At 40.1% G+C, this 11729-nt stretch overlaps 1 protein-coding gene across 19 annotated transcripts in view; it reads left to right on the top strand.

Moving 5' to 3' along the window:
• Positions 1 to 4777, top strand: part of TCF4 (transcription factor 4) — a 348341-nt gene extending 343564 nt beyond the window's left edge. For all 19 annotated transcript variants that reach the window (XM_045790146.2, XM_045790153.2, XM_045790147.2 and 16 more), the window contains one exon: positions 152 to 4777. The gene's annotated coding sequence lies outside the window, so the exon portion shown is untranslated. The remainder of the gene's footprint in view (positions 1 to 151) is intronic.
• Positions 4778 to 11729: the final 6952 nt, after the last annotated feature.

Raw genomic sequence — 11729 nt, forward strand, 5'->3', positions numbered from 1 at the left:
CACCAAGACGACAGCCAGGAAAGTCAGCTTTCCCCCAAATTAACACATTTTTTTCCTTCCCCTTGGGAAAAAGAAAGAGTTTAAAAATAAAACATTTACTTCTTCTGTGATACGCGTATGAATTAATTCTCCTCTCTTTTTCCCTTCTCAGGTCCAAGCTGCCACATTGCTTCATTAATACAAGAGACCACTTCCTTAACAGCTGTATTATCTTAAACCCACATAAACACTTCTCCTTAACCCCTTTTTTTGTAATATAAGACAAGTCTGAGTAGTTATGAATCGCAGACGCAAGAGGTTTCAGCATTCCCAATTATCAAAAAACCGAAAAACACACAAAAAAAAAAAAGAAAGAAAAAAGTGCAACTTGAGGGGTGACCCTCTAACATATCATTCAGAATGTGCAAAGCGGCGTGTGCAGGCTGAGACGCAGCCCAGAGACTGAATGGCAATCTTTCCACACTGTGGAACAATGCATTTGTGCCTAAACTTCTTTTGGAAAAAAAAAATATAATTAATTTGTAAGTCTGAAAAAAAATATTTAATTTAAAAAATTGTAAACTTGCAATAATGAAAAAGTGTACTTCTGAAGACAACTACATGAACGTTTTTGTTGGTATTCAAGTCAGCTAGTGTTTATAATTACTGGATATTGAATAAGGGAAGCTCGGCTGCCCTAGTAACAAAACCAGCAAACGTCCTGATGACAACGAAGTGATGACATTAGCCATTCCTTAGGGTAGGAGGAACAGATGGATCTTATAGACCTATGACAAATATATATATAAATATATATATAAATATATATTAAAAATTTAGTGACTATGGTAAGCTTTTGTTCATTTGTTTCAGACTTTTTTCTCCTGTAAAAAAATAGTACTGATTAACTTTTTTAAAAGAAAGATTTTACTGTAAATACGGATTTTTTTTTTTTTTCTGGTCTTATTTCTGTCCCTTTCCCTGGTTTGTTATCGTAACCTGTAGTGCCAACTCTGCTTCCGGAGGGGTGGTGCAGGATCAAATGCTGACCCTGATGTTGCTTTTCATTCATAAATAAGTAGAAAGTTGTTTCTCCAGTCTTTTGGGAACACAGGACTTAAAAGTCACATCATGTGTAGATATTACAAGCAGCATTACCAAGACATGGCAAAAAGAGTTTGTCTGAACTGTAATGTTGCGTTTGTGACCCTATTCTGGGATTTTCAGAGGTACAAGGTTAGAATGCTACAATGTTACCACTGTGCCTTCCAATGTTTATATCATCGGAAACATAACATAATCAAAGTGGCTGTGATTTAACAAAATGATTCCAGTGTTACCTACATGTGTAGCCGAAGTAGTGTGCAGTGAGGCGTTTCTGAGTACATGGTCAGATTTTTGGAAAAAAACAAAAACAAAAAAAACAAGTAAAGTTCAAAAACCATCAAATGAGAAAATTGCAAGTAGTGTGACAGAGCTGATTGATTTTGTTGCTTTCTTGATTTTTTGTTTTCCAAATGGGTTTACTAAGATGTAGATGACTTAACTGCCTCCTCCTTCGTCTGAAAAATGCCAATATTCAATCATCATGCAGCATTATAACAAGCCTTATAAGTCCTAAAGCATTAAGTTGCACTTTCTTGAGGAGGGGTAGTGCAGTATTTCTCTGGCCAGTATGAATGAAGTTTATACTTAACATATTTGATAGAAACATAGATCAAGCTATGGCACAGCAACTCATCAGATAGCTAGCTTTGACGTCTGGGCACAATTGAACCAACTTCCATCGTGAATCTTTATAATGATTGACTTTGGTGTATAGTGCAGTAAACAAATAGTGCTCCTAGTTAAGTATTTGTCAGCATCCTTTTGTCTCTAACTCGTTTCTATTTTTACAGCCACACAATCTTGGCATGTATTAAGAAAAAAAAAATCCCTGTTCAAGTAGTTTTTCCACCTATCAGCACTGAGTAAATGCCATAAATCCATCGAAATGGTCTAAATGTTCCATCTGTTCTCCTGTTTTGCCAGTTATATAGTAATGAAATACATTTGTAAATTTTATGCAACAAATGGCAAACGTATCATTATTTTGAAATCGTGTATGTAAAAGTTATATTTTTACATGTAGACTCTTGTTATTATGTGTTTTAATACATTGTATCAGTTTTTGTTGTTTTTTTTTAAACTGTGTGGTTTAAAAAACGTCTCATTTAAATGAAATAGTGAGCTACAAGAATCTGAATTTTATGTTCATTTCCGAAAATGTAAGAACAAATAAGATAGTTACCACGTGGTCATCTTTTACAAACCCATAAACATTTTGATTAGCTGTATGTGTGTTGAAAACTGTAAATATGTTCAGTAGCGATAAAACTAAAATACTTTGATTTGTTGATAAGTTCCTAAAATGTGGAGGTGGATTCAAACCTTAGGAGAATAGCAGAAATCAAACTTCATGAAGTTATTTTGAGGCTTGCCTGTGAAGTGGACGAACAAAGGGGCTCAAAGAAGGGCGTGGAAGACAACGTTGTGTACTCTCCCCTCCTCCTGAACAATGGAAACCATGTGTAACTTGTTCCCTCAGTATGTTGAAGATTTCCTTTTAGTGGTACATTCTGCACTCATTTTATATAGTCTACCAAGGCGGGTATCCCTAGGAACGATATTATAGAGGAAGCAGGACTACTCTGATCACATTCAGGATAAGTGTACAGAAGAAAATATGGTGTTTACTCTTTAGGGAACTGGAAACACTCCCTGCACTGATGTACATTTTAAGAAAGGCACTCTTGATACGTGTTATCATAAAGGTGCTTCATAGAGCTGATTTAAAGTTTTTCAAACCTGTAAGCAAAGCAAAAAAAAAAAAAATTAAATTGTAGTCGATTATTTTTTAAATTGGTGCTTTATATTTTGTTCTCACTCAAACAGAGTAAAAGCTGCAATTTATTATTCACCAGCTTTGATGTATTCATTACTCAGTAATGTAATACCTCTATTGTCGAATTCCCTTTGGAAATAAGCGAAAAACTTTCTAATGGCCACCCAAAGCTGCTCACTACTTTTGCTTGGTGGAGAAACATGATCTGCACCTCTACCTATTAATTGGGTTGTATCCCCATTAAAAAAAAAAAAGAAAAGAAAAAGAAAGGTGGAAGGGAATGTGGCCTTTTTAGTGTGTTTTTTCTTGTCGTTGTTTTGTAATTATCAAACCCAGGTAAGATATTGGTATCCTGCGCTGGATTTTCGAATGATACTTAGCAGAAGACAGGATTAGCGAACTCTACAGAATTTCGTAAGGGTCCATATATACCGTGTATCTGATGCTACTTAGGCTGGGGATCTGGTGAAGAGACGTGGACTTTAAAAGCAACTTGGACAGTTGATCCACCTCCACATTCAAGTAATTTATGAATATGCAGAATAGGGATCTGTTCACCTAGAAGCTTTTACCATTTGTCTTCTGTGTAGCTGCAAGGAACACTAATGTTTATACAACTGTCAGTCCACCCAGTAACACAACTGGTTCTGATTCAGTCTTCCGATTCCTTTTTGTTTTTCACTTTTTCCTTTTTCCTGATTTTTTTTTTTATTCGTGATCTTTATTTTGATGAGGGGTTGGGGGGTGGGGAGGGGGTTGAACCAAGACTTGGGGTTAAGAGGATTTTCGTCTTGGATCCAACAGGCAGAATATGATCTGTGTCCAAAAGTGAACTTGAGTCAGGAATGAGACAATTTCAGCATAAACAAGCACAAAAATTTAGTCTGCTGGCTGACTGGAAACAAAAAAAAAAAAAAAAAGGTCAAGATGGAATATGATGAACTCCAACACAATGGGGCACCAAGGCCTTTAGGCCTCTCTTTTTATTTTGCTTTGGTTTTGTTTGTTTTTCTTTAGAGACATGCTCTTTCTCATGGGACTTGAAGTGGACTCATGTTTGTGCAGTGCTGGTTTTGCCATACTCATTTCAAGTATTATAGACATATGTAATGGTGAAAATATATGAACTGTGGCCTTTTTCATTCTTGTTACTTGTGATGCAATTAAGTGAAGATAAGAAAAAAAAAAAAGCAGAGATTTACCATGTATCAGTGCCTGGCTTTTTGTTATAAAGCTTTGTTTGTCTAGTGCTCTTTTTGCTATAAAATAGACTGTAGTACACCCTAGTAGGAAAAAAAAAACTAAATTTAAAAATAAAAAATATATTTGGCTTATTTTTCGCAGGAGCAATCCTTTTATACCATGAATATTACAAAAAAAAATTGTCAGATTCTGAATATTTCTTCTTTGTAGATTTTTGGAATCATTATGAGTAAAAGTTTGTTACTTTATTTTACTATTTAAAAGATGTTATTTTACCATGTGTTACTGAGATGAAACTGTATGGTAGCTTTTTTTTGGTTTTTTTTTTGTTGTTGTTTTTGTTTTTGTTTTCATTTTGTTTTTTTAGTTGTAGGTCGCAGCGGGGAAATTTTTTGCGACTGTACACATAGCTGCAGCATTAAAAACTAAAAAAAAAATTGTTAAAAAAAGAAAAAAAGGGAAAACATTTCAAAAAAAAAAGATAAACAGTTACACCTTGTTTTCAATGTGTGGCTGAGTGCCTCGATTTTTTCATGTTTTTGGTGTATTTCTGATTTGTAGAAGTGTCCAAACAGGTTGTGTGCTGGAGTTCCTTCAAGACAAAAAACAAACCCAGCTTGGTCTAGGCCATTACCTGTTTCCCATCTGTAGTTATTCGATGAAGTCATGTACATGACCGTTCTGTAGCAATAAATGTGCCATTTTTATAAACTGTTTCTGACACTTGTTTCATTTCATTTTGCATTGTCCATATAGCTCTGATTCTCTTCTGTCAGTAAAACCACATCTATATTTCATTTTCCAAGTTGGAGGTATTGACAGCTTAACAAACAAAACATACAAAAAAAAAAAATTTTAACAAAAACAAATTGAAAAGCAAAGCACATGATTGACCAAGGAAGAGATGCCCTTAATGAAAATGGAACGGGATGCATGCAAAACAAAAAGAAAACTGTCTAGAGGATTAACTAATTGAAGGAATATAATTAATGTGCGTGTAACACTGAAGCTATGCATTTGAAGAGCTCTGAACTGCGCCAGTGTCTCTGGTTACGCTGCGGCTTTGCTAAGTCAGGTCAGCCTTAACCATTTGGAGCAGTTGGTCGACTGTTTGGCAGAACCTTCTCAGCTAAATCTTTTCAGTTAAAAATCTAAGAGGATTTATTTTGTATCACTTTGTGAAGAGCTGGATATTGTTAACCACAATTAATATCACACTGTATTTATACTTTCTCAATACCCACCCCACCACTTCTGGTTGACTCTGTTGACTCTTAATCCAGATGTAAACAACCAGATGTGCGGGGTTTTTTTTTTTCCTAAACTTGTACAAACGGACGTGTGTCACCTATGATGGGAGGAAAAAAAATGTACAGATTAAAATTATTCAGTGGTATGTACTGTAAGTTAATATTTTTGTAGGATGGACATCAATCTACTTTGCAAGACTTGGAGGCTGTTTCGACATTGCATTGTAGAACTGTCAAGTAATGTATGCAATGGAAAGGAAAGCCCGCGGTAGATGAGCACTTCATAACAGAATGTTCTAATTGAGTACGTGGTATTTGGGGATGTCTCCATATTGCTCTTGTATTCTTTCTAATGGAGTTTAGTGACTAGTTTACCTGAAGGAAAATGTTAACGCCATTTGGTTCACATGTGAAGTGCCCTCCATAGCCAAATGTTGGGATTTTTTTCTTTTTGGTTGGACTGTGTGCAGATATTTAAATTTTATGAAATTTCCAAAGATTTTGGTTGATAACCCCTTTTTTTTTCTTCCAAATGATTTGAGATGTTCTTATGTTCTTACTGTGTGTTTTAAATATATATAAAAGAGCCACAAACATTTAGTCTTTTAGTTATTATATTTGACCATATAACTAAAAAGGGGGAAAAGGAGCTTGGCCGCCCCATCAGTGTCTGTTATACAGCCTATTAACATCATGTTTTATGTAAAAGGACCACATTAAACATTAAACTTCAACTCTCGTTCATTTTTCAAAGGGAAGTTAAATTGCTGGAGAAACAAATAGTATCCAAAAGCTAAGACGTTCGCTACCATGTCAGAAATGAAGAAGGGAAGAATATCCAAATGAACTGAAGCAGGGAGTCACTTTTTGCCTCATATACAACCAAGTGACACTTTTATTCTGGGCTTCGATTGTAGACCACTTTTCTCTTGACTAACAGCCTAAGATGTTACACTTGTGAGCCACCTTTAAAGGAGACCGTGAAAACAACACCAGCAAAAACTGGTGTGCTTCTTAGATCCAAATCACTCCCGGGACCACACATTTAAATTGCACCTGGAGCCCCTTAATGTTCCACCAGCCAGAAGTTCCCATGTTCAATAAGGCATGCTGCTACTCTGAACTAGTTACAAGTCCACACGTTCATGGGTCCTAGCGTGTGCTGTAAAGAAATAAGGCCGGTTTTGAAGGACTAGAAGGGAAAGGAGAGCCAGGGCTACCTTGGTATTTCCAAGAGATCTTTTAAATTGGGAAGGTTTGATGAGCAAATGTGGCCTCAGACCTTCAGGCAAGGAAGACTTGGGGCCACAGCTGGCAAGAACACCAGTTACAAGCATACGTACACTGAGGGGCAGCCCTAGAAAAACACGGGGTGCTGTGGGGTCAAAGCAGTCAATCAGGCAGCATTACCTAGGTATTTTCTTTGAATGCTAGACATTAGGCTACTGAATTTATACCTAAATATAGCCAGTGTCTTATAGTTGAGGCTTTTTGCCATGGAAGGTGTGGGTCTAAAGCAGGCTTCTTGACATTTTTGAGTTGAGGACCCTTTAAAGAGGAATGAAACCCTGTACAGAGAAAAGTATCTACATATGCAGTATCATATTCAGTTGTAAGGTGTTGATGGATCTCTCTAGAATCTAGGCATGGACATTTGTTCACGGATCCTAACTGAAGAAAATCTGGTATCTGGTAACAAAAGCTTCGGTGCTTGAACAAGGAATAGAACCAATCCCACCGACCTTGACTGAGGTGGCTGAGCTTAACCAGAACTGGACTGGTGTCTGGCTTCCCTGGGTAAAAGAAAGACCCTTTGTGTAACACAGAAAATAATACAGTCCTCATTCACATCTGTTACACTATATTTAGAAGTCAAATGGCTTTGACGTTGGCATGAACATTTTTGTAAGAGGAAGCAGAAACCTGCCAAGTGCAAAGTGAAAATGCTCACGCAGAATCAGACCTGCTGGCTTGAGATTTTTGATGGTAACCAGCCCATGGGTGAGGAACTCTTGTTCCTAAGCAAAAATGACAAAATCTTAACAGGGCAACTTGGTTTTTGAAAGGAATTGTTTTATTTTCCAGATCCTTATTTGTGAATTGGGTTAGGCCATCTTAAAGATGAAGCAATGAAGTCCATGTGATATGCTGAAGTCCGCAGAGCTAAAACAAGCTGCCAGTCTCCTGACTTTGAGCCCAGTGGTCACTCCCAAATGACCAGTTTGGCTTCACATTTTAACATGACCCCCCACCAGCTGTATCCAGGTACATTTTTTGGTTTGTTTTGCCTTTATCTTTTCTGCTGTCTTTTCATGAAATTTTTTATAAGAGAGTTTCTAAACCTCCCTGCAGTTCTCATTTTCAACCTTGTATTACAAATTGTTAGGATATAACTAGATGTGAGAATAAGAGACTGCTAGCCAAACTAAAATTTGCACTCTGGCCCACTTTTTTTAAAATAAACTTTCTATTCTGGAATAACTTTAGATTTACAGAACAGTTGCACAGATAATACATAGCATTCCCATAAACCCTTCACCCAGCTTCTTCGGAGGGTAAAATATTACATAACCATGGCACATTTGTCAAAACTAAAAAATTAACATTACTATTTTATTTGAATTTCACCAGTTTTTCACTAGTATCCCTTCTCTGTCCCAAAATTTAATCCAGGATCCTACTTACCTGCAGGATCTGGCCCACTTTGAGTCTGAGCGCTAACAAAGGCAGCATAACTGGACACCGCACAGCGTCTCATGGTCTCAGGGTCTTAGCAAAGTGAGTAACAGCCACACAACACCCAACTGAACTCTACTGAAAACCCAGCTGACTCACCTTCTACAGTTCCTCTAGTGTATTGCCATCTCTCAGAAACCCAACCCTCTTTGATGACAGGTTGTGAGCAGTGAGAAGACAGGTAGAGAGAGAGTAAGGGGAGAGGTAGAGGACCCACAAACTGAAGAGTTTAAGTAGGAAATCATACATGATTCATTTACCAATGGATTCCTTACTGAGCAATGATTGGGTCAAAAGCCCTGGGGGAGCTACAAGGTAACTGTCCCACCTTTAGGACGTCCAATTGGAAGACAGCAGATGGGTCTGTATTACCAGCAGTGAAACAGGAGGCTGCCACAAACCAGGCTGCGGAGTCATGGAGAGAGGCACTGGGGTGGGTTCCACATTGGACAGGACATCTGTCAAAATGACCTTGAGACGTGAGGTGCATTTTGACAGAGCAGATTTAAAACACCAGGAAGTCTTTTGGGGCTGTGAAGAAGTAGAATTGTAGGAAGACGGTTTTGGTAGCTTAAACCATGACACCGTAGTTTTCAAATTTGCAGCACCTCCCATCACTCAAACACTACCTGGAAACCCGTGGCCGACCATTTTGGTCTACAGAATTATCCAGGGCTTGTGCGTGCAGACTCGTGTCGGTGAGGAAGAGCAGAAGTGACCATAGCCTTCCAATGATGGCTCTGAGGGTCTGGAGAAGAATCTAGGCCAACCTGCAGATCTTACAGAAAAGGCGGTGAGGCCCTGGGAACTCAGTACTGCCGCACGGTTCCCACAACTAGCTTCCAGACTCCATGCCCAAGAGCCCTTAGCAGTCTGCCATTACGTCCATAAAATGGCGCTCTGACCTTCCAGAAGCCCACAACCCACGGGCATGTATAAGCAGATGACAAGGAGCAAATATAACTAAAGGGGGTTGTAAACACATAGAATGGAGAATGCTAGGGCATGGTTGATGCTAGGAAGTTTGCTGGGGATGACACAGGCTCTGATGGCCTGATAGAGGGAGGGAAGGATGGAGTCAACATGGGAAGTCTTCCCGAAGTCAGTAAAAAGCGGTGGGGGATGGAAAAGTTGCACTTTGCTGTAGAGGGCATTTTAGCTGTGCGCTCCGGGCAGCTCTACAAAGGGTGGTAAGCCAAGGACGCCTGGATGAAAAGATCCTGTGGGATGAGGCAATGCTATCACTACTATTTCATTAATTTTATTTTACCAAGCCTTGCTCTCAAAGGCATTTGAGGCCACACTGACGATTGTTAACAACAATAAGGTGAGAAAAGCTTTCCTTTCTTTCCCAATAAGACAAGTATAAGCTAGCTGCTCAGGGCCTTAACAGCATCATCCCACTTATAAGAGAAATATTGTCGAACAACTTACTTCACTGCATTCATTACCCGCACCTATAGAATGGGGCTCATTGTGCCTGCACCTTGGAGTAAATATTATAATGTATGTGGTATGCTTCATCCAATGTTGGCACACACAACACGTCAATGCAGCGTACAGAAATTGCATGGCATATAAATGGTCACCCATCCCTATTTGGATCACAGGACTGCAGCAGTGGCCTCCGGTTGCAAGCCCTGCCCTGCCCCCTCTCTCGCTCTTCCCTCACAGGCAGCAGAGTTATCTGGATATGCTGTGCATGTTCCCAGAACCTACTATGACTTCTCATTTTCTCTTGCACTTGATGAAACTCCTAGTTAGCTAGTGTTTGTTAGAAAAATCTGGAAACAGAAGAGCTATCTTATAGGGAGTATGTTCAAGCAGAGCCTCGACTTAGTGATGGCTCTGTTTCCAAAACGATGGCACTTCCACAAACATGATTTCATTAAACCTCATGGCAAACCTAAGAAATCAGCGTTACCATCTACATCTTAAAAAGAGAGCAAGCAAGGCTCTGAGGGCTGTGGTGCGTGCAAGTAACCAGGGGCAAAGTTATCACAGGCGAATCTGGGTCTGTCCGGTGTCAAAGTCCACAGACATTTCGCCAGCCCACAGCTGCTGGAATTGTCGGAAGTTGGGATGGGCTTATTGGCTGGATCACAGCGGGGCTAAAGCCCTCCCGAATTTGGAACATGGCTCCACTGCGGGACTGCAGGCCCACCGCCATGCTTTCTACTCAGCTTCTGGAGGCTTTACCTCAACCAGGCGACCCAGTAACCCCCAATAACCTGCACATCCCTGAGCCTTTGCTCATCCCAGGGGTCCTTCTCTTCATCTTTAATTCAAACACATCATTTCCATTGTCTGGATTCGACTTAAGATCATCCCATTAACTCAGAGAAAAATTTAGTGAACATCTGGGGATCATAGATCAAAATCACAGTGTTGGGTACTGGGAAGAAAGCAAACTCGTTAGCACAGAGCCTTAAACTCCCTTCCAGAGATAAAGCATACGCACAAACATACATGAAAAGGGAAACCATGGGAACCCTTGAACCCTTCCTTGAGACCAGAATGTGCATCAGAAAACACATATTTCAACAAACTAAATAATAAAAAATAACACTTCTCTCCTTCAAAACCAGTTCATGTTTTTTTAAATCCACATAATTCTATAACCTGGGCATTATTATTATCCCCATGTCCCATATGAAAACACTGAGGCCAGGAGGAGTTGTTAGGTAAACGACAGGTGGGGGATATTGGGAGCCAGACCACCTGACTCCTGACCCTGAAACCAGTCAAAATTTCGCCATGTGATGTGGTTGCTGGAATTACTACGCAACTTAATTTCATAGTCATTCAATGAGGTTTACCGAGAAACACAAAGCCCATGGGCATTAGATCAAGTTACTAAGATCCTGCTTTCAGGACAGTGAGCAAGATGGGATGGAAGGCAGAACCACCTGACGCCAAATTCAGCATTAGGGCCCTAGCCCACGCCGTCTTTCCAGAGGGAAGCATGAAGTGAAGGGGAAAACCAGAGAGCAGATGTCACAGCCCGCGGCCCAAGGAGGGCATCATTTTGGTGAAAAGATCACAAGCAGTTAATGCTCTGAAGCATCCAGGGCAAGAGGGTGTCAGTAAAGACATGTCCGTTCGTCCCTCCACCAGCACTTAGAGCAACGTGAAAGCTCCTCTTTCCGAATCGCTGGAGGCCAAACCGCTAATGGCCCAGCCTGGACGAAAAGCAGGTCTCCTCACAACTTACCCGGGGAACTTTCCAAGTGAAATCTTTCATTAGGTGCCCTATTATCATCCTGTTTTAAGAGGTCACTGCAGCCTGGAACCAGACAGATCAAATGTTTATTCATTCCTCAAACCACTGGCGAGCACCTGCTGAGTAAGTGTTGGGTGTGCAATAGCAATCAAGGGATAACCCTTGCCTAGAGGTTGACGGGCAGGAGGAGAGGAGAGGGGGAAGGGTCACAGACTGGAGGCAGATGGGGGTGGGGGAAGATGCTGGGGTGGGGGTGAGGGGACAGAAGCGAGAAAGAAGGAAAATGTGCAGTAGTGGAGACATGCTTGGGGTGCTTTGAGTGTGCAGAAGAGGAGCTGGGGACTGAGGAAGCAGCAGAAAGTCGTGGGAGAAGACTTCACTTGTAGACACCTGGAACCGATCGATAGAGGGCAAGGCTCTGCATGACTGGGTGGTTACTGGCATAGAACATTTC

This window comes from Ursus americanus, chromosome 19 (assembly GCF_024610735.1).
Source record: "Ursus americanus isolate L20-20 chromosome 19, mUrsAme1.1.p, whole genome shotgun sequence".
In the NCBI taxonomy this organism is placed as follows: Eukaryota; Metazoa; Chordata; class Mammalia; order Carnivora; family Ursidae; genus Ursus; species Ursus americanus.